Source organism: Lactuca sativa, chromosome 1 (assembly GCF_002870075.4).
Source record: "Lactuca sativa cultivar Salinas chromosome 1, Lsat_Salinas_v11, whole genome shotgun sequence".
NCBI classification, from domain to species: Eukaryota; Viridiplantae; Streptophyta; class Magnoliopsida; order Asterales; family Asteraceae; genus Lactuca; species Lactuca sativa.
The window spans coordinates 128921109-128948443 of record NC_056623.2 but is presented as its reverse complement, the minus strand read 5'-3'; positions in this window follow the sequence as shown (position 1 = coordinate 128948443).

Sequence of the window (27335 nt, the reverse complement as noted above, 5' to 3'; positions counted from 1 at the left end):
ATTGACACCTCCCTCATTTTTTGATTGAGCTACAGCAGACGACTCTGCCACAAACTCATTTGAAAAGTCTTCAGGACAGAGTAGCTCCATAAAAGTTGAGGTAGCAGCGGAAGTATCTTTGGACATGAACTCTCTTTCTATAGGAGTGAGTGGTGTTGTTTCAGCATCAGGAGTATCATTCTAAATTGGAGATTTCAGACTGCCAGGGTGTACAGATGACTCCCCCTCAGGTGAAGCGAAGGACTCCCCCTCAGGCGAAGCAGGAGTCTCCCCCTCAGGTTGTGAAGAGGATACCATTGGAGGTCTGTAGACAACTTCTTCGTCTTCGTCTGCAGAAACATTCGTCGAACCAGAGACAGATCCAGACGAGCTACTTTAAGACACATTTATGGATTTAAACAGAGATGTGTAATCCAACAGCTAATCCGGACCTACTCGAGCATCCGTCTCATTTTCTTCCAACAAGTGCACGTCATAAGATTCTACAACTTGCTTTGTCTTCTTATTATAGACCCTATAAGCAGTACGAGCAGCATACCCTACGTAGTAACAATCATTGGCTTTGGCATTAAACTTCGGGTTGGTCTCCAAGTGAAGAAGGGTGCAAGGGCAGCCAAATACACGAAAATGACTAACCGAAGGCTTGTGACCATATAGAATCTCGTACGGGGTCTTCATTTGAGCTTTTGTTGATCAACATGCGATTCTGAACGTAGCAAGCAGTGTTTATCGCCTCGGCCCAAAAGAAAGCTGGTAGTTTGGAGTCACACATCATTGTCCTTGCAGAGTCTTTTAATGTTTTGTTCTCCTCTCAGCACCACCATTTTGTATGGGTGTGTGAGCGGAGTTGTATTGATGCATAATACCCTTTTCTGCGCAAAAATGATCGAGTACAAAGTTCTTGAACTCTGTTCTGTTGTTGGTACGAAGCGCCTTCACCCGGTTGTTAGTTTGGTTCTCGATTAATACAATGAATTTCTTAATTAGATCCAGCTTGGTTGGATAGAAAGCAAACCCATGTAAAACGAGATAAATCATCAATCACAACCAGACAATTGGAATTTATGTTAATGCTGAGAACGTTTACTGGTCCAAACAGATCCATATGTAGCAATTGAAGCACGTGACTAATTGAGTTGACCTATTTTGGCTGGTGTGGTTTTCTATGATGCTTGCCTTGTGCATATGACACACACTTCTCAAACGTGATAAAGTCCTTGACAACAAAACCACGGACCATCTCATTATTTGCAAGACGATTCAAGTTCTTGGCGTTAGCATGACCGAGTCTTCGGTGCCATAGCATAGCATTTTGTTCGGAGATCTTTGAAAAGAGGCACGTAACTTGTTCTGGAAGATTTCTATTCATATCTATGTTGTAAGCATTCTCATCCCTTTTTAGATTTCACAAGAATCCACTTTTCTAGGATGACAAAGCCTGGCTTGAGAATCATACATTCCTTTTTGGTGAAATGTGTAGAATAGCCTTTGTCACATATCTGAGACACACTCAACAAACTATGCTTTAATTCGGGAGCAAAGTTGACATTCTAGAAGCTTAACACCCCATTTGTCACGGTTCTCTTTTGAGTGATTTTGCCACCTTCTCCTCCCGTAAAGGAGATGTATCCCCTATTAAAGGATTGATTGTTGTGTAGTTGGGCGATATCTCCCGTCATATGCCGAGAGAAGACGTTGTCGACGAACCAAGGTCTGACGACATTCCCCCGCAATTGTCCCTACAAAATGTGCAGGTTTATTGAGATTTGGGAACCCAGGTCATTATTTTCTTGGATTGTCCCGATTCCTTTTCAGATCTATTATCATTTAATGAATTTTCAGAGGACACCGATGATGGATTGTAAGCTAATTTGGGCAACCATTGATAATTAGTTTTTCTAACAGTCCCGGGTGGTTTTGAAATCGGATGTTTATCAGTTTGCTTGAAGCACTTGGGTTTTCTACCAGAATTGGTTGAAGACCCACTGTTGCTTCTTGACAAAACTGACCTTGGCTTGGCGATGCCCGGTTTCGGCAAACTGCTTGAGACTTTGTTATGAAAAACCTTTTTATGTTTTTGAAAAACATCCCGTTTACTACTCCGATCATCCTTCCAATCATTATTCCGAGAACTATTTCTAGAGGACTTTCTAGTTAGAGACCTTAGTCTGAATTCGTTCTCTCCTCTTGGTGATTCAAAATGTACAAACATACGATTTGGACAATTCCTAGCTATTTGACCACCAATACCACAATTGAAACAAAGTTGTTTGTTATTGTTATAACTTGTGCTACATTGATCAGATTTGTTTTCCATACTAACACGCCTGATTCTTTCACAGGAACAAGAACAAGAATTAGGTTGTGAGACAAGTGAGGGTACATTAGATGGTGAAGCTTGTGAAACTGGTGGTTTTTCAACATTATCATTAGAAACATTAGAAATGCCAAGCACATTATTCAAAATAGTATCAGACACTTTAAAACCATTCAAAGCAGTATCAGAAGATATAGAAACATCACAAAAAACATTGTCACTTGCAACATCAGAAAAATTATTGTCTTTATTTAAAACTAAAACTTCAGGTTCAGACTCAGTTTTATTTTCTGAAACAGATCCTTCAACTTCGTGCTTTGACTAATTCAAGGATTGATCTGTAGGAGAAGTAGATATGTTAGTACTTTCAACATTAGTAAATCCTCCCGAAACAAAACCAGATGGCTTACCATAAACCATGAATGTTTCATTGGCAATCTCTTCTTTGGACAAGGGTTGAAGTTGCTATCAATGATTGAAAGGAGGAGGCACTTGATTATACCCTAGACCCTTTGACTCATTTCGTTTAAATTCCGTGTAGTGGTCTATCATATTGGCAACTACCTCACTCGATACGTCATATTTTCTAAAATCAAAATCAGCAGTTTCAAATTTGCCCTTTAGTGATTCAATTTCAGCCACTAGTTCAGCGTTCTGTTTCATTATGTAATCATAATTTTCGCATTTATTACTATAGTCTTCCTAAAGTCTCCTAGTGTCCTTTATTTTAGATTCTAAGTGGGCCTTAAGAGGTTTTTAACCTTTTCTAAGTTGATAACCTTCATACCTAAGGTCCTCTACTTCCGTTTTGAGTAAGTCATTAAGTTCAAGAAGAATTGTGAGGTTCTTTACTTCTCTACTTAAAGTCTCAATTTGCTCATGAAGAATTTTAAGATAATCAATACAAGCTTGAGAGCATGAGGGTAGACTTACCTCGTTTTTATTTAGTTTATGAGAAGAAGATACCATCAACTCAAACTGCAACTCCATCATTTGATCTTCAGCTGCAACAATCTCTGCTAGAGAATCATCACCAACCTAAGCCAAATGGGCATTTTCAGGTCCTGAGATGTTAAGGGCATGAATCTGATCCTACCAATCAAACGATTGCGCAACCATGGCCTTCTCGCTGTTGACCTGAGCACCGCTTCGATTGTTTCCAACTGGAACCATAGTCCTGTCGTTATTCAATCTTCTATCTGGCTGCGGACAATCACGAGCAAAATTCCCTGGCTCGTGGCAGTTAAAGCAACGCAACTTTCCCTTGTTGAACCCAACTTTCTTGACAGAACTCATGCCCCAGTTGTTCTTGCCGGTCTTTTTAGCAAACTGTTTCGCCTTGAAAACTGCCATGGCAATTTGCCATGTGATATCCATCTCTTCCACGTCTTCCGGGTGAATCTGATCGAGATTGGAAAATGACAATTGGGGCGGAAGATCTCCAGCCACAAGTGCATTGTAGCAGTTCACAATCCCTATAGCAAAAATGAGATTTTCATCACCCTCCTTTCCCTTTGATGAGGTAGCCACATTGGAGGAAGAAGCAACTTCAGCAGCCACGAATGATTAATTCTGAGAAGGAGGCATGGCTGATGAACAGGAAGAGAAGAAGCTGATGGAGTGGTAAAGGACTGAATCTGAGCTTGCTGAGCAGCAAAGGGTTGACCTGTAGAAGGAAAAGTGAGAGATGAAAGAGCATTGTTGGAAGAGATCCCAAGAGTTGCAGCTGAGAATGAGTTCACATGATTTATCTCCCGCTGCTTGTCATCAATATCATAGACCTTGATGACTGCCATCACTTCAGCAAGAGAGAGCTGACTTAGATCTTTAGTCTTCTTTATAATAGCCACATTCATGTCCCAAGACTTTGGGAGAGCATTTAGTAGCTTATTTTTTATCTCAGACCTTGTGTAAAAGATCCCGACTACTATCATCTCAGTGGTTAGAGATGTGAACCGCTGCAGCTGTGCTTCAAGAGTTTCTCCAGGAACGTAGTTGAACATATTGAACCGTTGTCGCAACATATCTTGGCGACTCTCCTTCATATCTTCATTCCCTTCATAAACTTCGATTAGGACTTCCCACAAAGCCTTAGCAGATGTGTATTCCCTAAAACCTTGAGCAATGTCCGGAGATAGAGCCATGGTCAGAGTGGCCAAAGCCTTTTCTTGCTCTTTAACCTTCTCGATGACTTCATCTGTGTAATTTTCAATCTTTTTGTCAACCACTTGCCCCGCAACAGTGGTGGTTATTCTGATAGGATCCTTATGATGCTTCTACAGATTTTGAAGTCCTTCATCTTGATGTACTTTTCAATCCTATACTTGCATTCTGGGAAACCTTCAGCGGACAGGAGTCTAGGAGTTCGAGTGGTTGTGCCCATTACAGAGTCTAACTAATATTAAATAGAAATTAAATTATTTAAGAATAAATGAAGTTTCTTGTCAAACACAAGTTCATAGTCAAATTAGGTTTGCGACCGAAAAACTATGTTCACGGTCAGAGAGGAGTTTGCGGCCGTAAACTTTGTTCACAATCTAGAGTTTACGGTCGTAAGGTGTTTCCGGTCTAAGTTCACGGTCCAAGAATTTTACTTTTCGGTTGATGAGAAATCCTTATTCACGTCCCAAGAACTAAGTTCATGGATCAAGAACTGATGGGAGTTTGCAGACGTAATCTAGGCTTACGGCCGTAAGCTAAGGCCGTAATCTCCCAGAAACTTGAGAAAAACGTAGTTTTGAATGAAGCTTGAAACCCTTTCGAAGCAAACACCAACTTCAATCGCAAACAAATAAGAACACGGTCCAAAATCGATTGTAGAGTGCTTTTGACACTGGTTTTGCTCTGATACCAATTGTAAGGTCCTGAAACGGATCTTACTAGTGATCAAATAGCAAACACAATCAGTTAGCAATAAAGAAAAAGTACAAATGAGAATAAACAAGCTTGCACACGGTTTTCTACTAGGAATAACGTCTGGTACAACTTGTGGTTACAACAGCCGTGAACTTTGAGGCATCAACAACTGACAAAAGACCTAACACACCTCTATATATACTGGATCAGGGCTGACCTTGGGTTTACGACCGTAAACAGGCTTACGACCGTAAACTCATTGTCGTGCCATAAACTATATATAAACTACCACAAGCTATAAATTGACTCAAAAGAACCTATTTCATAGAAAGCCTTGATCAAACCACTAATTAGACCCTTCAAAATCTCCATCCAAAGATGTACAAAACACTCAAATTAGCCTCTTTCTCTCTCTCTCTCTCTCTCTCTCTCTCTCTCACTCTCTCACACTGAACGAGTGGAATTGGTCTAGGGTTTCTAAAAGCACGCTAAGGTGACAAAGGTGGAGCAAATGAGGACCAAAGGTCCTTTAAATAAGACACAAACCCAAAAAATTAGGGTTTCTTCACACAACACCAACTCGTTGAGTTGGTCGAAAAACCCATGCAACCAAGTCCCTCTCTACTAGACAAGTTGGGGCATTCAACTCGTCGAGTTGCTCAATTAGCTCAAAAAAGATATATATATATATATATATATATATATATATATATATATATATATATATATATATATATATATATATATATAATACCTGGGAGTTGGGATGTTACAATTCTCCCCCACTAGAATCAAACTTTGCCGTCGAAGTCATGCTCCAGAAACAACTCTGCATACTTCTCGCGCATCTCGGACGCTAGCTCCCAAGTCCACTCGAATCCCTTTCGATGTTGCCACTGGACTTGAACCAGGCGCACCTCTTTAGTTCTCAAAACCTTCACCTTCAGATCTAAGATCGCTATCGGCCTCTTAATGTAATTTGGCTTGCATCTACTTGAATGTCTTCTAAGGGTAAGACTATTGTCTCATCGGCTCCACACTTCCTCAGCTAAGACAGGTGGAAGGTGTTATGAATATGGCTCAACTCTGTAGGTAGCTCCAATCGGTAGGCTATCTTACCTACTCGGGCGATCAATCTAAAGGGACCAATGTTTGTAGGGCCCAACGTTCCCCATTTCCTGAATCAGATCACCCTTTTCCTTGGGGATACCTTCAGGAGTACAAAATCTCCGACCTAGAAATCTAGCTCGGATCTTCGCCACTTTGCGTAACTATTCTTGCGACTATGGGTCGTCAGTAACCTCTGTCTGACCTGCTGAATCTACTCAGTCATCTTGAGCACTATCTTAGTGCCACCAATCTTTCTCTGCCCTACCTCTCCCCAAGAAATGGGAGTCCCACACTTCCTCCTATACAAGAGCTCAAAGGGAATCATACCAATACTGGAATGATGGTTGTTGTTGTATGAAAAGTTAGCCAAGGGCAAATAAGTACCCCAACTTCCTCTTAAGTCCATAACACATGCACGCAGAATGTCCTCAAGCGTCTGCATCGTCCGCTCACTCTCCCTGTCTGTCTGTGGGTGGTATGTGGTACTAAAGTGCAACTGAGTACCCAACTCCTCATGAAATTTCTTCCAAAACCTGGAAGTAAAATGCACATCCCGATCTAACACTATCGATGTCCGAACTCCATGCCGTGCCACCATATCTGGAACGTAAATCTCGGCTAACTTTTCTGCAAAAGAGCTCTCACTGATAGCAAGGAAATGAGCACTCTTCGTCAGCTGGTCTACAATCACCCATATTACATAGACACCTCGCTTAGTCTTCGGTAATTTGGTGAGAAAATCCATAGAAATATGCTCCCACTTCCACTAGGGAATCTCTAGCGGCTGTAATGGGCCATGTGGAACCTGGTGCTCCGCCTTAACCTAGCGACGTGTCAAGAACCTCTCAACTACCCATGCCACATCTGTAACGACGTAATTTCTCAAACCAAAATTTTCATTTTAACACAATAAAAACTTGTATAATAATTCTCAAAACACATATGTCTCAAATGTCAACAAAACAAAACACAATCCCAGAACCATAAAAACGATCTCCTGCCGGTGTGTACAATCATGCCGGTGCCTTGCTACGATCCTCAGAACCACCTGAAACACAAAACACATAACACAATAAGCATAAAAGCTTAGTGAGTTCCCCAAAATACCACACATAGCACATTAGCCACTTGAGGCTATTACTCAATTAGACCCTCTGGTTAATGTGTCTCAGTGGGACCCTCAGGTCCCACAACTCATATGGACCCTCCGGTCCCTTAACTCAGCATCACAATATAATACGCTTAAAGCATAACAAAAATAAATAGCAGGGTATCTCATTACACAATTCATGCACATAAGATCCTCTGGTCACACATATGCTTTACCACTCAAGGTAAGTATAGTGAGAAGACTCACCTCCTAAGCTAATGAATGAAATCTCGCAATCGCGATCGTGATCTCTACTCCCGGGTCTAGCTTCTGCCTAACACATAATAATTATCCCTAATTAATATTGGCCATCAAGAAGCTAGACTAATCCTTCTACAACTCACCGAAGGGTAAAAGACCATTTTACCCCTCAGATGCCCAATAGTCATCAATCGTGACCAAACTCTAAAAATCAACAAAAGTCAACAGCAGGAATACACACCTCGTACCAGCTCTGTACGCGGGGCGTACCCCGTGGCTATCCAGAAACGGGGAACCCGACCCCTACGCTGCACATACTGGGATTACGCCCGACGTAAGTCCCAGTTTCACTCTTCTCGTGGTTTTTGATCTAAATCGGCTAAGACAAAGGCTCTAATCCCAGCTCTAGTTACTCTAATGCCTCTAAATCCATAAAGTCAGTGACTTTAATCCTTTGCATGGCTGTAATGGTCACATATTCCCAAATCATGCCATTTCCTTCCTTAGAGGACTCATAACTCATGCATGGTCAACTCTTAATGACCAATATTAGATTTTTATGGCTCTATAACACAAAATAAGCCAGTATGGGACAAATCTCGGGTTCTAGGGGCTTATCAACTCATAAAGACATCAACTTTGGGGACAAAAGCTCTAAAATACCCCTCACATGAACACAAACAAAAAAGTAGGAAATCTTGAAGCTTTTTACCTCTAAATGAAGCCTCTTTCATTGCTAAGCTCTGATCCAAGAGCTTGGGTTCTAACTCCTTCTCTAAAGCTTCCTTTCCACTTCAAAAGCTTAAGAACACACCCACAAGCTCTCAAAGGCACTATCTTGCTACAAGAATGAGATTTAGGGTTTTGGGGAGGTTAAGTCTCCGGAAATGGTGGCCACAAGGAGGACATAATGTTCCTTCAATAGGGGACTCACTCAATATTAGGGTTACAATTTAGGCCTGGTACGTCCCGCGTACACCTTGGTACACCTGAAGTACTAGGTGTCCCTCCACGATCAAACACATACATGAGTACGCTGAGCGTACACTCTAGTACGCTCCAAGTACCCATCTACCACCCTTTACTTATCAAGGACCAATATGGACAATTGTCCAAAGATTAGGGTTCACAAGGTATACCTGGGTTTTTTGATGTTACAATTCTCCCCAAATAGAATTATACTTCGCCCCCGAAGTCATGCTCCGCAAACAACTCTGGTTGCTTCTCTCGCATCTCGGACTCTGATTCCTAAGTCGTCTCGGACCCTCTCCGATGTTGCCACTGAACTTGGACCAAAGGCGCCTCCTTGGTCCTCAGAACCTTCACCTTTTGATCCAGAATCACGATCGGTATTTCAATGTAATTCAGGCCCACATCCACCTGAATATCCTCTAGTGGTACCACTGCCGTCTCATCGGCCACACACTTCCTCAACTAGGATACGTGGAAGGTGTTATGGACCTGACTCAACTCCTCAGGTAGCTCCAAACAGTAGGCTACCTTGCCTACTCATGCGGTCACCCTGAAAGGACCAATGTATCGGGGCCCCAGCTTGCCCCTCTTCCTGAATCGGATCACTCCTTTCCAAGGAGATAACTTTAGGAGTACAAAGTCTCCGACCAGGAAATCGAGCTCGGATCGACGCCTATCCGCGTAACTCTTGTGGCGGATCTAGGTTGTCAGTAACCTCTGTCTGGCCTGTTGTATCTACTCAGTCGTCTTTAGCACTATCTCAGTGCTCCCATCACTCTCTGTCCCACCTCTCCCCAATAGATGACGGTCCGACACCTCCTCCCATATAAAGCTCAAATGGAGGCATACCAATACTCGAATAGTGGTTGTTGTTGTACGAAAACTCAGCCAAAGGTAGGTATGTGTCACAACTTCTGCCAAAGTCCATAACACATGCCCGAAGCATGTCCTCGAGCGTCTGTATCATCCGTTCACTATGTTCGTCTGTCTGTGGGTGATAAGCAGTACTGAAGTGCAATCTCGTACCCAACTCCTCATGAAACTTCTTCCAGAACCTGGAAGTAAAACACACATTTCTGTCAGACACAATCGAGATCGGCACTCCATGCCGAGACACCGCCTCTCTCAAGTATATCTCTTCCAACCATTCTGTAGAAGAGCTCTTACTGATAGCAAGGAAGTGAACGCTCTTCGTTAGCCGATCCACAATCACCCAAATTGCATCAACACTCCTCGCGGTCCTCGAAAATTTGGTGATGAAATCCATAGAGATCTGTTCCCCTTCCACTGAGGAACCTCTAGCGGCTGCAACTTGCCATGCGGATGCTGGTGCTCGGCCTTAACCCGACGACAGGTCAAGCACCACTCTACAACCCACACAATATCCCTCTTCACACAAGGCCACCAGTAATCTCTCTTCAGATCCAAAAACATCTTAGTGGCCCCGGGATGGATCGAGAATCTCGATCTGTGCGCCTCCTCCATCAATATGCTACGTTACCCGCCCATAAACATCACCCAAACCCGATCGTGAAAGGTCATAATCCCTCGGCTATCCGTAACAAACTCGGACACCTGCCCAAACACCCGCTCTCGCTTGCAGTTCTCCGGTCTCACAGCCTTTACTTGGGCCTCTTGGTTGGTATCCAATACCGGAGTCATCACCGTCATCCTCATGCATATATCTTGAATCGAGGCATTCTCCACCATGCGGCTCAGAGCACCGACTACCATATTAGCCTTTCTCAGGTTGTACAGGATCTCACAGTCATAATCCTTTACCACATCCAGCCATCTCCTCTGACGTATGTTCAGGTTGGGCTGATCCATCAAATACTTCAAACTCTAGTGGTCCGTGTATATGATACACCGATCCCCATACACATATTGATGCCATATCTTGAGGGCAAACACTACTACCCCCAACTCTAAATTGTGGGTTGGATACCTCGTCTCATGAAGCTTCAGCTGCCAGATGCATATTCTATCACGTGCCCTGTCTGCATAAGCACTGCACACAACCCTGATATAGACGCATCAAAATACACCACAAAATCCTCCATTCCCTCTAGAAGGGCTAACATCGGGGCTTCGCATACTCTCTAGCGAAGAGTCTCAAACGAGGTCTGCTGCTTGGGACCCCAAGTAAAAGTAGCGCCCTTTCGAGTCAATCTGGTGAGGGGAACAACAATCTTGCAGAAATCCATGATAAATCTCCGATAGTAGCTGGCCATCCCTAGAAAGCTCCTGATCTCGGTGGGGGATCTTGGCACCTCCCATCTCGCAACAGCCCCAATCTTGTCCAGATCGACCAATATCCCATTCTGATTAACGAGATGTCCCAAAAACTGGACCTCTCGTAACCAGAAATCACACTTGGAGAATTTGGCATAAAGCCTCTCCGATCTCAATACCCCAAGAATCTCCCTCAGATGCTCCTCATGTTGCTCCCTGGATCTCGAATACACCAGAATATCGTCGATGAACACAATCACCGATCGATCCAACATCGGTCTACATACTCGGTTCATGAGAACCATGAACGTTGCTGGTGCATTGGTAAGCCCAAAAGGTATCACCATGAACTCATAATGCCTATAATGAGTCCTAAACGCTGTCTTCTGGATATCCTCATCCCGCACCCTCATCTGGTGATATCCCGACCACATGTCTATCTTGGAGAACCAAGAAGCTCCATGCAACTGATCGAACAAATCGTCGATCCTTGGTAGTGGATAACGGTTCTTGACCGTCAACTTTTTCAACTCCCGGTAATCAATGCACATCCGGTGTCAACCATCCTTTTTCTTGACAAAAAGGATCAACGCTCTCCACGGCGAGCTACTCGGTCACATGAATCCCTTCCCCTACAACTCCTGGAGCTGCGAGGATAACTCCTGCATCTCCGGTGGCGCAAGGTGATAAGGTGCCTTGGCAATAGGCGCCGCACCTGGAACCAAATCGATGTGAAACTCTGCCTGCCACTTAGGAGGCACACCCAGAAACTCCTCGGGGAAAACATCCGGAAACTCTCGCACTATCGAAACCTCATTGAACGAACTCGGCCTCTCTGCGGCAATTCGTGTATCCATCACATAGGCTACAAACCCTCTACAGCTCTACTGTAGACTCTGTCTCGCTCTGGTAGCTAAGCAAAATGTTGACCCCAATCGGGTACCCTCACCATATATCGTAAGTACTCCGCCACTAGGATCTCGTATGGTAACCAACTGACGCTCGTAGTCGATTATAGCTCCGAATCGGCTCAATCAGTCCAAGCCCACATTGACACAGACATCCCTCATCCCAATAGGTACGATATCTATCAGGAACTCAACACCGAAAATCTTGAGTATACATCCTCGAATCTCCTCAATAGCAAAAACCACTCGCTCGTTAGCTATAGAAACTCGCAGAGGTCGACTCAACGCCTTGCGTCGGATACTAATGTGTTGACTAAAAGCTAATGACACGAAAGATCGACTCTTACCTGAATCAAATAACACCGAATCCGGTACAAAATTCACAAGGAAAGTACCTTAAACATATCACAATATAAGCATAATATCTGAAACTCAGCATTAGTAAATAAAAGAATGCATACTAGCCACGACATCGGGCGTTGCACGGACCTCCTCCGTTGTCAAATGAAAGGCTCTCTCGCAAGCCCTCGACGTCTCGACCTTCACTGGCCGGCTCTCAATAGCACGCACAGAAGTAGGTGCAGATCCCTGCACTAGTCCCTACACTAGCTGGAGGCACTCGACCTTCCGGTGGCCGGTCTGGTTGCAATGAAAGCAAACCGAGAATCCCTTGGGGAAGTCCTTCATCATGTGCCCCTCCTTGTCGCATTTGTAACAGACCCCCGTTTGGCAAAAACCATCATGAATCTTGTCGCACTTGCCATAGGTGCGGCCCTTCTGGCCCCCAACTCTGGAATCAGCAGGCTTAGCCCGCTTCATCGCCGACTGTGACTGCACTGGCCTATGGTCCCTCCCCCGGGACTCCCCCTCATCTACCCTCGTTTGCAGCTCAAGCTCAATCTCTATCCTCCTGGCATTGGCCTGGAGCTCGGCTAATGACCGGTACGATGAGTGCCGCACGAACTCTCGTATGTCCCTCCTCAGTATGCTCAGATATTGACTCACACGTCCCTGCTCAGTGGAAACGTGATCGGGGAAAAACATTGCCCTCTCATGGAACATCCTAGAGATCTTAGTCACTGACTCTATTTTTTGCCCGAGAGACAGAAATCCTGCGCCAAACATTCCCTCTCTACCGGGGGAACATACTTGTCTCGAAACATCTGAACAAACCTCTTCCATGTCACTGCAGCATCATCTGCAGTGGTGAAGCCAGCTGTCGCAAGCTTCCACCAGTCCCTCGCTCCCAAGCAAAGTTGGTTCAGTACAAACGGAACTCTCAAATGGTCGGGACAAGAACACGTGTAAAAGCACCCCTCGATATCGAAGATCCACCTCATAGCAGCAATCAGATCCTACTTGCCATCAAACTCTGGTGGCTTCGTGTTGTTGAACTCTCTGAACAGCAACGAGTTTCGTCCGTACGGCCTAGCAGCGGTGACGGCTGCAGTGGTCACGACAGCAACAGCCTCAGTGACAGCAGCATATTGCTCGTCAAATGTATGAATCAAGGTGGTCTTGATAGACCCAAACATCTCCAGAATCTCTGCTCGGATAGCTGGAACAACCTCCTCGTGGATCATCCTTCGTATCTCCTCATCGCTACTCTCACTGCTCTCAGGGTTGTGGCGTGTCCCCACCTTGATGTCACTGAAACACAACACAATATCATCAGAGACTCAGTCGAGCATACTCACACTCGATCACCCTTCGCTACTTGTTTCTTAGCATCCCTTGGATTCTTACTTGGACCGCTCACTGATCCGGTGCTTCCAGTAGTACGGGCCTAATACTCACTTCCACACCGCATCAGTGTTCACCCTAAGTCCTCCTCCTTGGATCCCAATTTACAAGTACTCTATGCGTCAGAAGCTACTCTCACAGTAGTTCTCTCATTGGCTCGCTCCTGCTAGGTACTCATGATGGGTTTTGAGCCTTCTAACACATCCTAAGTGTACATGCAACCCTAAAAACCTTGGATCTATGTTTGTCTAATTATCATGCAAAGTTGAATTGCAAGGTTATATTCCTATCTAGCATACATGGGGAACATTTTTTTTAACTTGAATGAAAGATAGAATAACATACCTTGTTGTTGCTTATGATCCTTGAAACCATGTGAGCCTAGCACCCCAAGTGTGATGCCTCAAATGCTTCACACAACACCAAATGCAAAGAAGTAAACTTTGAGAGAATCTTACACTTGCAAAGATTGCCTCTAGCCCTCTTGTTTCTTAGTGCAACTGATTTTGGTGGAGGAGATGGTCTTTATATAGTGTGACACATTTAGGGTTACACCATGTTAACCCTAATGTGTCATGGCTCTTCATTTCCATGACCCATGGGTTTGTAACTCCCATGGAGCATCCATGGAGCATCCTATGGGTTTAACCCAACTTGATAATCGTTGGAGCCTCTTAGCCCACTATACAAGTTATGGATGATTTACATAATCAACCCATATATTTAGTTAGTTGTCTTTTGACCACTTAATTAATTCTTGATCAAACTAATTAAATAATATTATTAATATATTTGAACAAATAAAATATTAATAATCCATAAGTGTTATTTCTCTCATTTAGTCTATCCAATTGCATGGTGCCATGTAACCCAAATGGACCAGGTCGGGTTGGGTCAAGTACATACCATAAATAGTTATGGACTTAGACACCTTATACAATAACTCATACTCAAGCTAAACACTAATAGAAGAAATCCGTATGCTAAGGCATCACAAATAAGGCCACCTTAGTCCTAATATATGAATCACCTAGCCTACTCTCTAGCATGCATCATATCACAAAAAGTATCTCATAATACAAAATGAGGGTATTTTGGGAAATCACCGCTCGACCTTGGCTGATTGTACACACTGCTCCAGCTCGACTTCTCTTAAACTCTTGCTCATTTTTAGGAAAATTCATCTCTTTTTCGAAATTTTCTCTCAAATCCTCAGTTTGAGTCCAAACACACCCGACGGTGCATCTGAATCCCTTAAACCAAGGCTCTGATACCAACGTGTAACAACATAATTTCTCAAACCAAAATTTTCATTTCAACACAATAAAAACTTGTATCATAATTCTCTTTCTCAAACCAAATTATGACTTTGTCACCGGTAGACCTGTCGGTCCCACTATACATAACAGCATGGTCCGGGGTAGTTAGTCCCATATAGATACATACACACAAGTCACATTCTCCCTCCAGGAGATTCTGGTTACATGGTCGGTCCTCCACTCTCGTATCTATGTGGAGTGTTACCGAGGACTTGTCTCCAATCTTAAGAATAACGAATTTACAAGTAATAATATGGAAAATCCTGTTTTATGAATGGCATGAATCATGTGTAAATTATAAAATATAACATAAAATATAACCTTTTATGATGAGATTCACAAGTTCCTTGTTTGGTTTTGAAAACTAACTCTACAAGTTAATTTCTTAATCGGTTGGAAAAACGTTTTTCAGTGTTAAAAGCATGCTGAACATGTAAGTATTTCATACGAAATAATAGGTTTTGAGTGCAAGTTCCCTTGTACTTTTGCTTGTATTCCCACCTGAAAACATGAAAACTCAAAAAAAGGTAGGGGTATGAACTCACCTGATGTGGCTGTGCCGGGTGGGACGCTAGGCATCAATTTAGGACTTGAACACACGCGATGATCCTATGTAACATGAAGTGATACAAATTTGTATCTAATTAGCTAACTAATCACTAATTAAGCAAGTAAATACACTCTAATGCATGGAAACACTTTATTTCAAGTGTTAGGAATGATACGAGTTGCATCTAAGGAGTGTATGGCCTCGTTAAGGAGTTTACTCTTCAAGTGTAAGCCCTTAGGGGTGTTTACGGCCCAAAGACCACTTCCCCATGAGTTTACGGCTGTAAACTCATGGTAGTGGTGTTCTTGGTTGCTTAAAGATCTTATATCACTTAGGGAAGTAAGCTAGACTCCATTCTAAGGCATAAGAAGTGACTAGGGCTCCAAATGGACCTTTGGGGGAGTTCACGGCTATAAACATATGAGTTTACATCCGTAAACTCATATTTGACCCTTCATTTCATGCATTGGTGGTTCTAGGTTAAGCATACAAGTTTCTAGTAATTTATACAAGCCATAGGGAAAGTTAGGGCACCATATGACCCCTTTAAGGAGTTTACGGCCAAAGGACCAATTCCTTTTACATGGTGTTACCCAAAAAGGATCTAGATCTAGACTACATAAATAACACACACTTACGCACTCACTTTTACATCTCTCAAGCACACCTCTACAAGTGGTATGAACCCACTATTTATAAGGGTGTTTACACGTCTCTCTCTCACTCTAACTAATAAATGGGTCTAAAGGCTAAACCACCACATGCAAGTGGGTTTTACAAAAGTCAAACATTTACAAAGTCATGAATGAATAACTTTGCACCCCAACATTCTCCCCCTCAAAGTTAGGAATGAATGACCCACTTCAAATCTTCCAAAATCAAGCACTACGCGGTTTGAGCCTCAAAGGTGACACATGTCGAAACAAACTTCAATCTTCAATTCTTCCATGATTCTTCAATTTGGGCTCTAGGATGTGACACCATACAATCCGAGCAGCAACAAATGATCAATAGTATTCCAAACTCCAAATAATCACCCAAAAGTTGCGCATAAAAACACACCAAAAATCTTCAATATCTCCAAACCCATTTCGAATACATCACTTCCGAACATCCAATTGCATCATCTCGTGGCTTGAAAACTTCAAGATCACTTCGGTCTTCAAATCCGCGTAATATGAAAAATTCAAGTTCGAATTTCCATATAAAACTTCTCCCCCTTTTTATAATCAAAATTTGATTATAAAACACCAAAGGAAAAAGAAAGTGCTCTATTCGCAATTTGTCATGTTAAAACCCCCCCTTAACATGTGGCATAAACTTTGTGCTTCAATCCGGAAAATCCAAAAAATAATGAATTTTTATCATCATTCACGGATCGCCTATTACATAATTTCTTAAAAATGGGTAGAAATTGTCAATTTCAAAATTCTGCAGTGACCCGTTGCACCAAAAACAACCAAATATGCGAAACACACCCGCATGGACCAGATTTGAAAATATTCCAATTTCTAAATTTTTTTACCCCAAATGGGAAACTGGGTAAAATTTATCATCTTGCGAAAACTGCAGGGATGCGAAATGAAAATTCTGCATTTTGTCATTTTATAACCCCATTTTGCGAAGTTGGACCACTTGTATTATTTCGTGAAAAGATCAGGGGCCAAATGCGAAACTATTTGCTTTCTTCTTCATTGAACGGGTAATAACAGGAATGCTTCGCATATACGATATTCTTATTCAGTCAAATTCTTCGCATGTTATTTTCGCAAATCACTTGCAACACGAATGCGAATGAACAACTTTCGCATATGCGAACATTTCTTGACCTCAAATGTGAATATCTCCAAAACATCACAGATTGCGAATGAACTTGACCTCAAATTTATTTTATCAACTGTGAACTCAAATGCGAACTGAATTTGATTCACCCATATGTGAACAAAATCAATATGCGATCCAAAATCAATATGCGAACCTTGATCGATTCCAAGTTAGTTTCGTTACTTTGAAGATACTTTGACTCACAATAAGAACAATCGACCCCAAAGCTGTCGATAATTGATAACCTCCTAGATTTTCTTTTCCATTCAAACCAAAACATCAACAATAAACTTCCAAAATCGATTATCAATTCCATCTAGACTTCGCATCGATCATTTGTTCACTTCTCTATCTCTTCATTCACAACTCAAGGCCGTTCATCAAATCGACTCCAAAATTGAAATCTATTTCTCAATCCAAATCACAAATTTTGTTTTTATATAACCCAATTCTTCCCATTCCTGTAGATGCGAACGAATACAAAATCTACTCCAAATCATAACATCTAATTTCGACCTAAAACAGTCGACAATTCCAAAAATTGAGTTTTCTGAATCGGTCCTTCAATCTCGATCATTCCAACTCATTCGATTAACATATCCACTTACACTTTCAAAATCACCAATTGAATCGAATTTATCCTGTTCATCAATCGACATCACAAATCAATTACAGAATGAAGACCCAAACTAAAGTTAAGTTTAATCGACCAAACTAAAGTTAAGTTTAATCGTGACTCCTGATATTGATATCAAGTAACACGATTTTAACTCCATAAACTGATTGGATCATAAAATTGAAATCATTTTCTGAATCGAAAAAAAAATTGCTGAATCGAAAATCGATTACGAATCAACTACTATTACAAATCGGAAGGAATTTATCATTTCTTGGGCTTAAAGTTTGGACATGAACAGTAAGCCGATCACACGAATTGGGCTTCGTAATTTGCATTAATGAATAATAATGGATACCAATTTGATCATGAACAAACAAATGTTTGGACTAAAAAGTCGAAACAAATTTTGAATGAATATCGGGCTTGATCTTAAAAAAAATTTATTGGATCATCAATGGGGTTTTTCAAGAAAATTTTGATCCAACGAATCAAACGATCAAAAATCAAGAACGCAACTCACGAATTCAATGAAATTAAGAGAGATCATAGAAAGGGACTCACCAAAATTGCTCCAATTGTGACAAATGTTTCCAAACTGAGAATCGTTCTTCAAAATTCACGTTGATCATGAAAACCAAGCTCTGATACCAATTGTAGTGGTGTTGATTATGATGGCATGTGCGAAATATGAAAGATCTAGTGAATCATCATATAAAATCAAGAACACATGGAGTAAATAAATCTTTGTAAGCTCTTATTAGATCTAGAAAGAATATACAAATGGGTTTGTACAAAGTTTCTCTCTCTAGTCTAACACTCCAAAGGGATTCACTTACATAATGGGAGTCACTCACTTCCTATTTATAGGAAAGACTCAACCCATTTACACATACAAAGAGGAAAGCCTAAAACACCACATCCAAGCATGACTTTGCACCCTTACACTCTCCCCCTCAAAGTTAGGGTTGGATGTCCAACTTTAATCTCCAACGAGCTAGCGCGATTAAGACCAAACTCCCCCTCGAAGTAACACCGGCCTTCAAATCCGCAAATGAATATTCGACAAACCCGAGAAGCTTCGAATACCCATCATTCTTCCCCTTTGCAAACAGTCGAAGATATTTAGTCCATAAGCCTCTGAACAGCTGAGTGAATTGTCTTTCGCACTTCACCATACCAAGTAATCACCTTCTTAAGCTCCCTCTTGTCTCCTTCGTTATTCTTCTTGCAGTTATTCATACAAACAATAAAATTTGTATATTGCGAAGAAGTATATCTTTCAATTTCCGAGACCTTGAACAAAAATTTATTGGGCTTCCCTTTTGTGTCTCTCCCTGAAAATACCATGCAAAAAGGTTTCAGGCATATTTCACCAACAACATACTTGGATAATGCTGAATGGGTCAAGGTATCTTCGCAGGGGACATTCACTTCCCTTCCCAAGGTCGTTGCGAGTTCTTCATCGGTTAATGCAAAACAGTCAAAGTAGTTATCAATAAAAGTCTTGACATGTGCGAAACCGATTCTAAACACTTCGGTATCAAATCCTTTGAGCTTGTGGTCTTCCATATGTTTCAAAATAAGAGCCACTTAGATAAGATCATTACAGTTCATCAGAGGGAAGTCAGCTATTGTGAAGTCATATTGTTTGTTATCAACTCGAATGACAAAATATCGGAAGTTCTGAAGCATGTCTTCAAACATCGAATCTTTCTTAATCGTCAACACCTTTTTAATCTTCATCAAATACCATACTTCATCATCTGGATTCTTTCCCAATACAACATGAAATCTGATTTTCATGTGTATGTAGTCATCAACATTATCAAACTCTATAAGGAATTGATTTCTTTTATGTTTAAGGTTCCTACTTTGATGGTGGTTGATTCTATGTTGAGCTCTAGGCATAAGGGAGGAAGAAAGGGCAACTTTCCACCCTTAAAGGGAGTTCACGGCCCAAGAACATTCATAGGCCATAAACTCTCATTCATCCTTCATTCATGGTGTTTCCTGAGCCCAAAACATGTTAATCCTAGTGTACAATGAGTTAGGATAGGAATACTAACAATCTAGGAGCTTGAAATGGATGATTCATGATGAAATCCGAGTTCTAGAGAGAGAGTAGAGAGAGTGACTTCTAAGAGTTGGAAAAGGGTGAAATGGAGGACCACTCATCCATTATATAGGGTGAGTTTACTGCTCAAGTGTGTTTACCGCCCATAGTTTACCACCGTAAACAACATGTTTAGGGCCGTAAACTACATCTTGTGGAGTTTATGGCATGGTTTTTGTTGTTAGGACTTTAGTGGCAATTTTCTAACACTTGATCCTTAAGTGTAGTCGGTTTGAAATACTAATACGGACTTTAATTTGGGCTAAAAGTTAGCCAGCGGAAATGAATTTGATTTTCAAATGAAGTGATAGACTGTTAAAATTATATATATGAAGTATTCGGGTTGTCACAAAATATGAAATGGTTAAATATATTTTCCTACCATTTATACAAAGGTGCTAAATTCAGAAATAGCTTTGCGTGAAAACTCATGAACTTTTTCATACAACGTCTTGCGGAAAACACAAAGCCACGAAAAACGATCGCAAATATGCTAGTTCACAGTACAATTGGTAGTTCCAGATACATAATGTGACATCCCTAAATTCATAGCCAGAAAAGAGTGATTTGTTTATGCTTTGTATGAAAAATCAAAGTATTCATTTTTAAAAGAAAAATGTTGTGGAAATTTGTTCCGAAAAAACATGATAACTACATTATCAAAACATTTCCGAAGAAATGTATTTTATTCATTTTAAAACACTGGGATGTCATTGTCAATATAGAAACATAAGCGTAAACAGACCTTACATTCATTTACACTAGTCATCTACATCTTCCTAATCTCTCAGTGTAATGTAGCTTCATATCGACTCATATGAGTCAAAATAAACTTAAGTAGGTCAGGTTGGGAAACCTGGTGAGTACGTAGGGTTTTCAACCCATAATAATAAAGTTATTATGTTTCATCATCAAACAATTAACCCAGTTACCCATCCCCATGATCTTCTTTATTCTTAAGTATCTTCCCTATGAATCATCTATTCCTCATTATCTTCTCTATGAAGTCCATCGTCGCCAGGGTTTATATAAGATGCACTAAGTCAAGAGTCGCCAGGGTTTATATAGCAGGCACCAAGTCTATAGTCGCGAGGGTTTATCTCGTTTATGAGCAATATTATTTTCGAGAGTCCACTCGCAATACATGACATTGGGTTTTTAGAGTACACCGGGTGAATATATCGTTCATAACACCTACAGTTCGCGAGCCTGCTAGTGTTCCACTAGACTGTCCAGAATAGTCCGTGGTTGTCATCTATACTCTACTAGAGGACTGGGCCAATTCTTGGGTCAAGGCTTTTCATCATCTTTCACCTCTCAACTTCTATATCGTATCTCATCATCTATATCATCTTTCATCTATGCATCTTTACACAATATATTTATAAATATAAAAATACATATACTGTTTTGTGACAACCTAGGTTGTCCCGTTACAATTCCCCGTTACCGTTAACGGAATATTCCACTGTATAAAAGTTCCGTTAATTAGAGGGCATCAATTTAATAAACATTCCATTTGGTTACCGTTAATATGCCGTTAAGTCGTGATAAAAGGGAATAAAAACTCAAGACACACATTTCCATTTATTGAGGAAATGTCAAGTTTTATTATTACGACCAGTAAATCGGGTGCGACCAAAAGCCCCGTTTAACGGCAGTATCGGGTAAAATTCCACTGAGCCCCGACCGTGAAACCTATATAAGGGTGAGTGGAGTCAAATGGGAGACTTTTTACACTCTCTCTCTATACTCTCCCTCTAGACCCGTTTTCGCCCCGAATTCGCAACCAAACGCTTCCAAATTGTAAGTCCGCTTACCCTAACTTATTCTAAGCGTATTGATTTATGTTTATAGCCCAAAAATCATCCAAGAAGGCATAAAATAAGGAGTTTACGGCCCAGGAACATTCTAGGGCCGTAAACCCCTAAAAGGGTGTTAAAAATGCCTTTTAACTTGACCATGAGCTTAGAAACTATTAGGGGATATAGCCTAGGATTGTTTAAACGCTAAAATGCATGGATTTAGGACTCAAAGAAGAGTTTACGGCCCAAGCACATGCTTAAGCCGTAAACTCCACAAGTTAGGGTCCCAAATGCGCACCAAACTCATCCTAGGGCTTATTACATATTTTAGGGACTTATTCCTTTGAGTTTAGGACACTAGAACACTCCAAAATGAATTAAAGAAAGGAGTTTATGGCCCATGAATAGTCAAGGCCGTAAACTCCCTAAAATCATGCCCAAAAGTGTGATTTTGCCCCCCCCCCCTAATGGCCTTAGACATTTACCATAAAATGCTAGAATGGAAATAAAGGCTTAAACACAAGAAAAATGAGACATTTCTTGGAGTTTACGGCCCAAGCATTTTCTAGGCCGTAAACTCCCCTAAAACCCCCTAAAATGTTGGTTTTAATCCTCCAAAATAGCATCACACTTCATTAGAAATCACTAGAAAGGCATTAGGGGCTTGAAACATCACCAAACTCAATGATTTAGAGTTTACGGCCGTAAACTGCTTTAGGAGTTGTTCTTAGGCCATAAACTCCATTATAAGGCCCTTAGGAACCTCAAATCCAATCATGCCTTTAATGAAAAGTGCTTAGAATAAATCAAGGAACAAGCTAGAAGCATCAAAATCCCAAGAACATGACCTTGGAAGTTTACGGCCGTAACCTGCCTTAGGTTGGGCCGTAAACTCCTTGTTTGGTCCATATTGATGCTTTAAACCCCTTTACACCCTTGATACTTGAGCATAGCAAAGTCCCACAACTGATAGGAGACCCTTAGCACCCTTAAACGCTACCCGGGACCCCAAACACTCAACCAAAAGTGTTTTCCACTCCTTTGAGTGTGTATAATTGTTTTATTAGTATATTATATGCTAATTGTATGTGAAAATATGTTATCATATGTTAAAATAGGTCCTTGTGTGTGTTCAAGTCCTTGCGTGACCCCGAACGCCTAAACGGCACTACCGTCGGACCTACTTATACCAGGTGAGTTCATACCCCTGAATGAACCTTTTTAATGCTTTTAAATGTTTTCATAGGGGGGGGGGATTACAAGTTAAACATGCCAGTTATCATGTCAATCACATGTGATTGATAACCCGCATGCACAAGATTTTACCACTGTACACTGTTTTACCGAGTAGGGCACTATAAATGGCTTTCAAAAAGGGTTTTTAAATTGTTCAAGTTCTTACTTTCATAGCTTATCAAAGATTCATTTTCAAGTGATTTATAAAAGATTCTCAAAGATTTCTAAAGGTTTTCACACTTATCTTATCAAAGAATAGAAATGCGATTTTCCGGAGTAATAAAGTCTTCAAGGGTTTTCATGAATACTTTTAATTGTTAGATACCGCTGCTTCGCTTATACCTGTTTTATACTCCTACTGTGTAATGCTTTTGCTTATACCTGAAGTCACTTATACCTGATAACGCTTATACTTATTTACCCTCTTACTTAGTGATACGATTCTACTTCACTTATACTTGAGATCGACTTTACTTCACTTATACTTCATACGTTCTTACTTCACCTATTGTCATCTCCACTTCACGATGCGCTTATACTTATTCGACACTTATACTTCACTTGCGACCGCCCTTACTTCACTTGTTAGACACTCCTACTTCACGAGAATCACTTTCACTTGATACCCACTTAGTCATAGTTAGATGTATGTCCGTACTTATATAGGTATATATAAGTAATGACTGAAAGACTTAGGAAGGCTCATCGGCCCTATTTCCTTTTCTTCGTTGAGATGTGGTCTGGTGGGATCGGGTAGCCGTCCGAAGGTCGTTTGGTCCATTAGTTAAATACTATGTATATGGGTATGGACATATAGGGAATTCTCTAGTCAAGTCAATTAAGAGTCTCTTCATCTATTCTACACTTACTTTAGAAACGCACTACCCACTGTTTGGAAGTCTCTACCTCTAGTATATCACTTGTATTAGAAACCCACTCCTCTCAAAAAACACATTATTCTCTATTTTGGGATGCATCTTCGGGACGCGGCCTTCTCCGTCGTCTAGTTGGTAACCAGAGTCTCCTGTAGGGAGAGCGGACATTGTGTGTATAGGCCTATACGGGATTGACAACCCCGCACCCTGACTGCTAGCTACAGTCCACGGCCCACCAAGCCAAGGGGTGACAAATGTCATATTATATAGATGCTTGTAGGGCGTCTGGAACTCTAGTCAGTATGGTTACGAGTATCCTGGGTTGCCTTATAATTCATGGCTTTAAGGTAACGATATTTTCGTCAGCAATTTACACTGTATGCTGATGTCACTTTTCAGAGTCACTCTGTTTCGACCTTGCTAGCTGTATCTTTCATTTGATACTGTCTGGGGTCTATAGTCTCTGTTTCGACCTTGCTAGCTGTATCTTTCATTTGATACTGTCTGGGGTCTATAATCTCTGTTTCGACCTTGCTAGCTGTATCTTTCATTTGATACTGTCTGGGGTCTATAATCTCTGTTTCGACCTTGCTAGTTGTATCTTTCATTTGATACTGTCTGGGGTCTATAGTCTCTGTTTCGACCTTGCTAGCTGTATCTTTCAATTAATACTGTCTGGGGCCCGTAGTCTTTGTTCTGACCTTGTGAGAGATACCTTTCATTCGGTATCGTCTTCGGTCTATATTTACCGTTTTAGACCTTACCACCTGTACCTTTCGTTTGGTACCTTCTGGGGTCTATGTCTCCCCTTTGTTAGACTGAACCAGGCGTGTCGTCAGTTCGATACCCTCATGGAGTCTATGATTCTTTGCCTTAGTCAGCAGTCCTCACTGCTGAGGCATATGTTATTCCCTGATGTCTCCTGCTTTCTTAAATAATCAAATTCAATATTTTGATGACAATGTCAATTAAGGGAAAACTACCTCTTACCACAATGCACTGAAACAGTCTTGGTAGAAGGCTGCTTTATTTAAAGAAAATATAGGATTTTCTAGAAAGGACACTGAAGCACTGAAAGCACTTAAACTACTACTTATTAAAGTTATTTGACTAAACGACGCTAAATGCTTATGAACTCACCAGCATTTGTAAAAATGCCGATACTCGCTTTTCAAATAACTTGTAATCTCAGGTAAGCAATTAGACAGGTACATCCCCGGAGCTGCTGATGAAGATGGCTTAAGTACCTTGATGCACTTTATATATGTTGCTTGTATTATTTTGATACTATGTAATGTAGCCATGTAAAATTATTACTATTAATGCAATGTTTTGTTGTACTTTGATTACTATATGCATGTGTTGTGATACTTGACATGACGTCATCCACCCCAGAACGTTTCCGCCGTTCCGGTTTTGGGGTGTGACAGATTGGTATCAGAGCATTGTTTATAGTGAGCTAAGTGTATCAATTCATAAAAGATATACAGCCTATAAATGCAATGGGATAAAACACTCTGACCAAGAATTATACTTTAAAATATAACCATATTTTACCAAAGTATAATAACATCCAGAATCTAAGCGCTCGAACAAAAGTATCACAAGAAGAACAATAATAAAAGTCTTCGGATGTTGAACACTACAGTCAAACCTGGGCAGTTATGTAATCGTAAGCTGGGATAAATGTAACCTGATCAACTACATTTATCCGAGATGCAATGAACGTGTGCTCGGGAGTGATAGTGGTGTGCAGCAGATCTGAAACTTACCCAAATAGGAATTCTAGAGCCAAACATAAAGTTAAAATACTATAGGAGTATTTTAGAACGCTAAAAGATCCACACTAATCCCAGAATCATAATCAGAAGATAAGACTCAATCAAGAATTAAAATACCATGGGGGTATTTTAGAATCTATAAACAACCTCGCGTGAATAATTAAAAAGACCCTTATCGATATACCTACAACTACAGAGGGTGTACTTCCAAGATCTTATATAATAAAGACCCCATAGGCTAAGAAGGTGTGGTTTCGCTCTGTTTCCTTTTCCTCGTTGGGATGTGGTCCTAGAGTAGTATCACATATTCGAAGGCCTATCGGATCTAAGCTATATAGGATTTGTATACCCTGTGTAATCGTAGCAGGACTCGATATGGATCATACAGTGAAATGTTAATAATCCCTTAGGATTCTTTAGACATTTCCATTCTCGCGCGAACCCTATAGAAAAACCCTATCCACTTCAGTGCTTGACAGAAGAGTTGATTTCGACCCCGAGGAGATTCATTGAGAAGATTTCCTGTTCGGAAGTGAATGAACCGGGTCGGGACTATTGAATACACCAAGTGCCCATATTTTCTTAGGGACAGTGGTGAGAGATTCGCCTAAACTTCGGAGATTCCTAGTCATCCATCATGAAGTGATGACACCCATAGTTGGAATCAGAAGGAAGGCGGAGTAGAAATTCGATATGTCCATACAAGAAGAGAACCCTAGGAAACTACCCGAAGGAAGCCAACGCCGATTCCAGCCAAAGATACGAGGCAGACCGAGGGAGCTAGTACATAGAACCCGGGAATTTGTCTTTTCCTCGTATTCGTTGCGATAATTCACCCTTAAAAATGATGCAGTTTAGTGAGTTAGTGGTTACACTACTCACGCTATGTGTTAGGTAAATCGTCGTTTCCCGTTGCCAGATACGCGATTAGGGCGGATCCCCACATCTCTATTGAGAAAATTTTAGCCATCTGCCCTTGTGAGTTTCCCTTTCCACGATTTCGTTCCGAACCGTTCTCAATTCTCTCCAAGCCGGAGAGTGAAACCTTTCCATGTATAAAAGTAACTTAGTAGGAACGACTCGCATCTTATGGCCTTTTTCCGATACTCATACTCTTACCTTGATTTCCAGGACTACATCATAGGGATGTAGGTCAACGTTCAAACAACTAGTACCCGAGGCACGGGAAAAATTTATGCCTAATGCGTTCAGGACAGAAATGTCCAGGGTTAACTATCATCTCTTATTACCTTGTATTCCTCTCCGTGTAGGAAAAACCATGCCACCGAAGATAGAGGAGGGAAGTACCTCGGCTCCAGGACCTTCCGAAGGGCAACGAGCTGAGGCAGTCGATACCCCTGTAAATCCTTCCCTCCCGACCTCAAGAAGGCCATACCTAGGAGACCTTCCCCACTGCAGCAAGTGCAGCTACCACCATCATGGTACCTGCCCGGAACTTTATTGTGCTAGGTGCCACATGCTGGGGCATACTGCTCGTGTCTGCAGAACCCCGGTTGAGTTCATTACACCAACTACCAATGTGGCGACCCGTATGGTTTGCCACCTATGTGGTAGAATGGGACACTCTAAGAGGGACTGCCCAACTGAAGAGAAAGACAAAGACACAGAAGGAGCCTGACACTACTGCTTAGGAAGAAGCAGCAAAGAAACTCGTTGGATTTTTGGTACGTCTCTCGATCCCGGATAACTAAGCTAAGAAA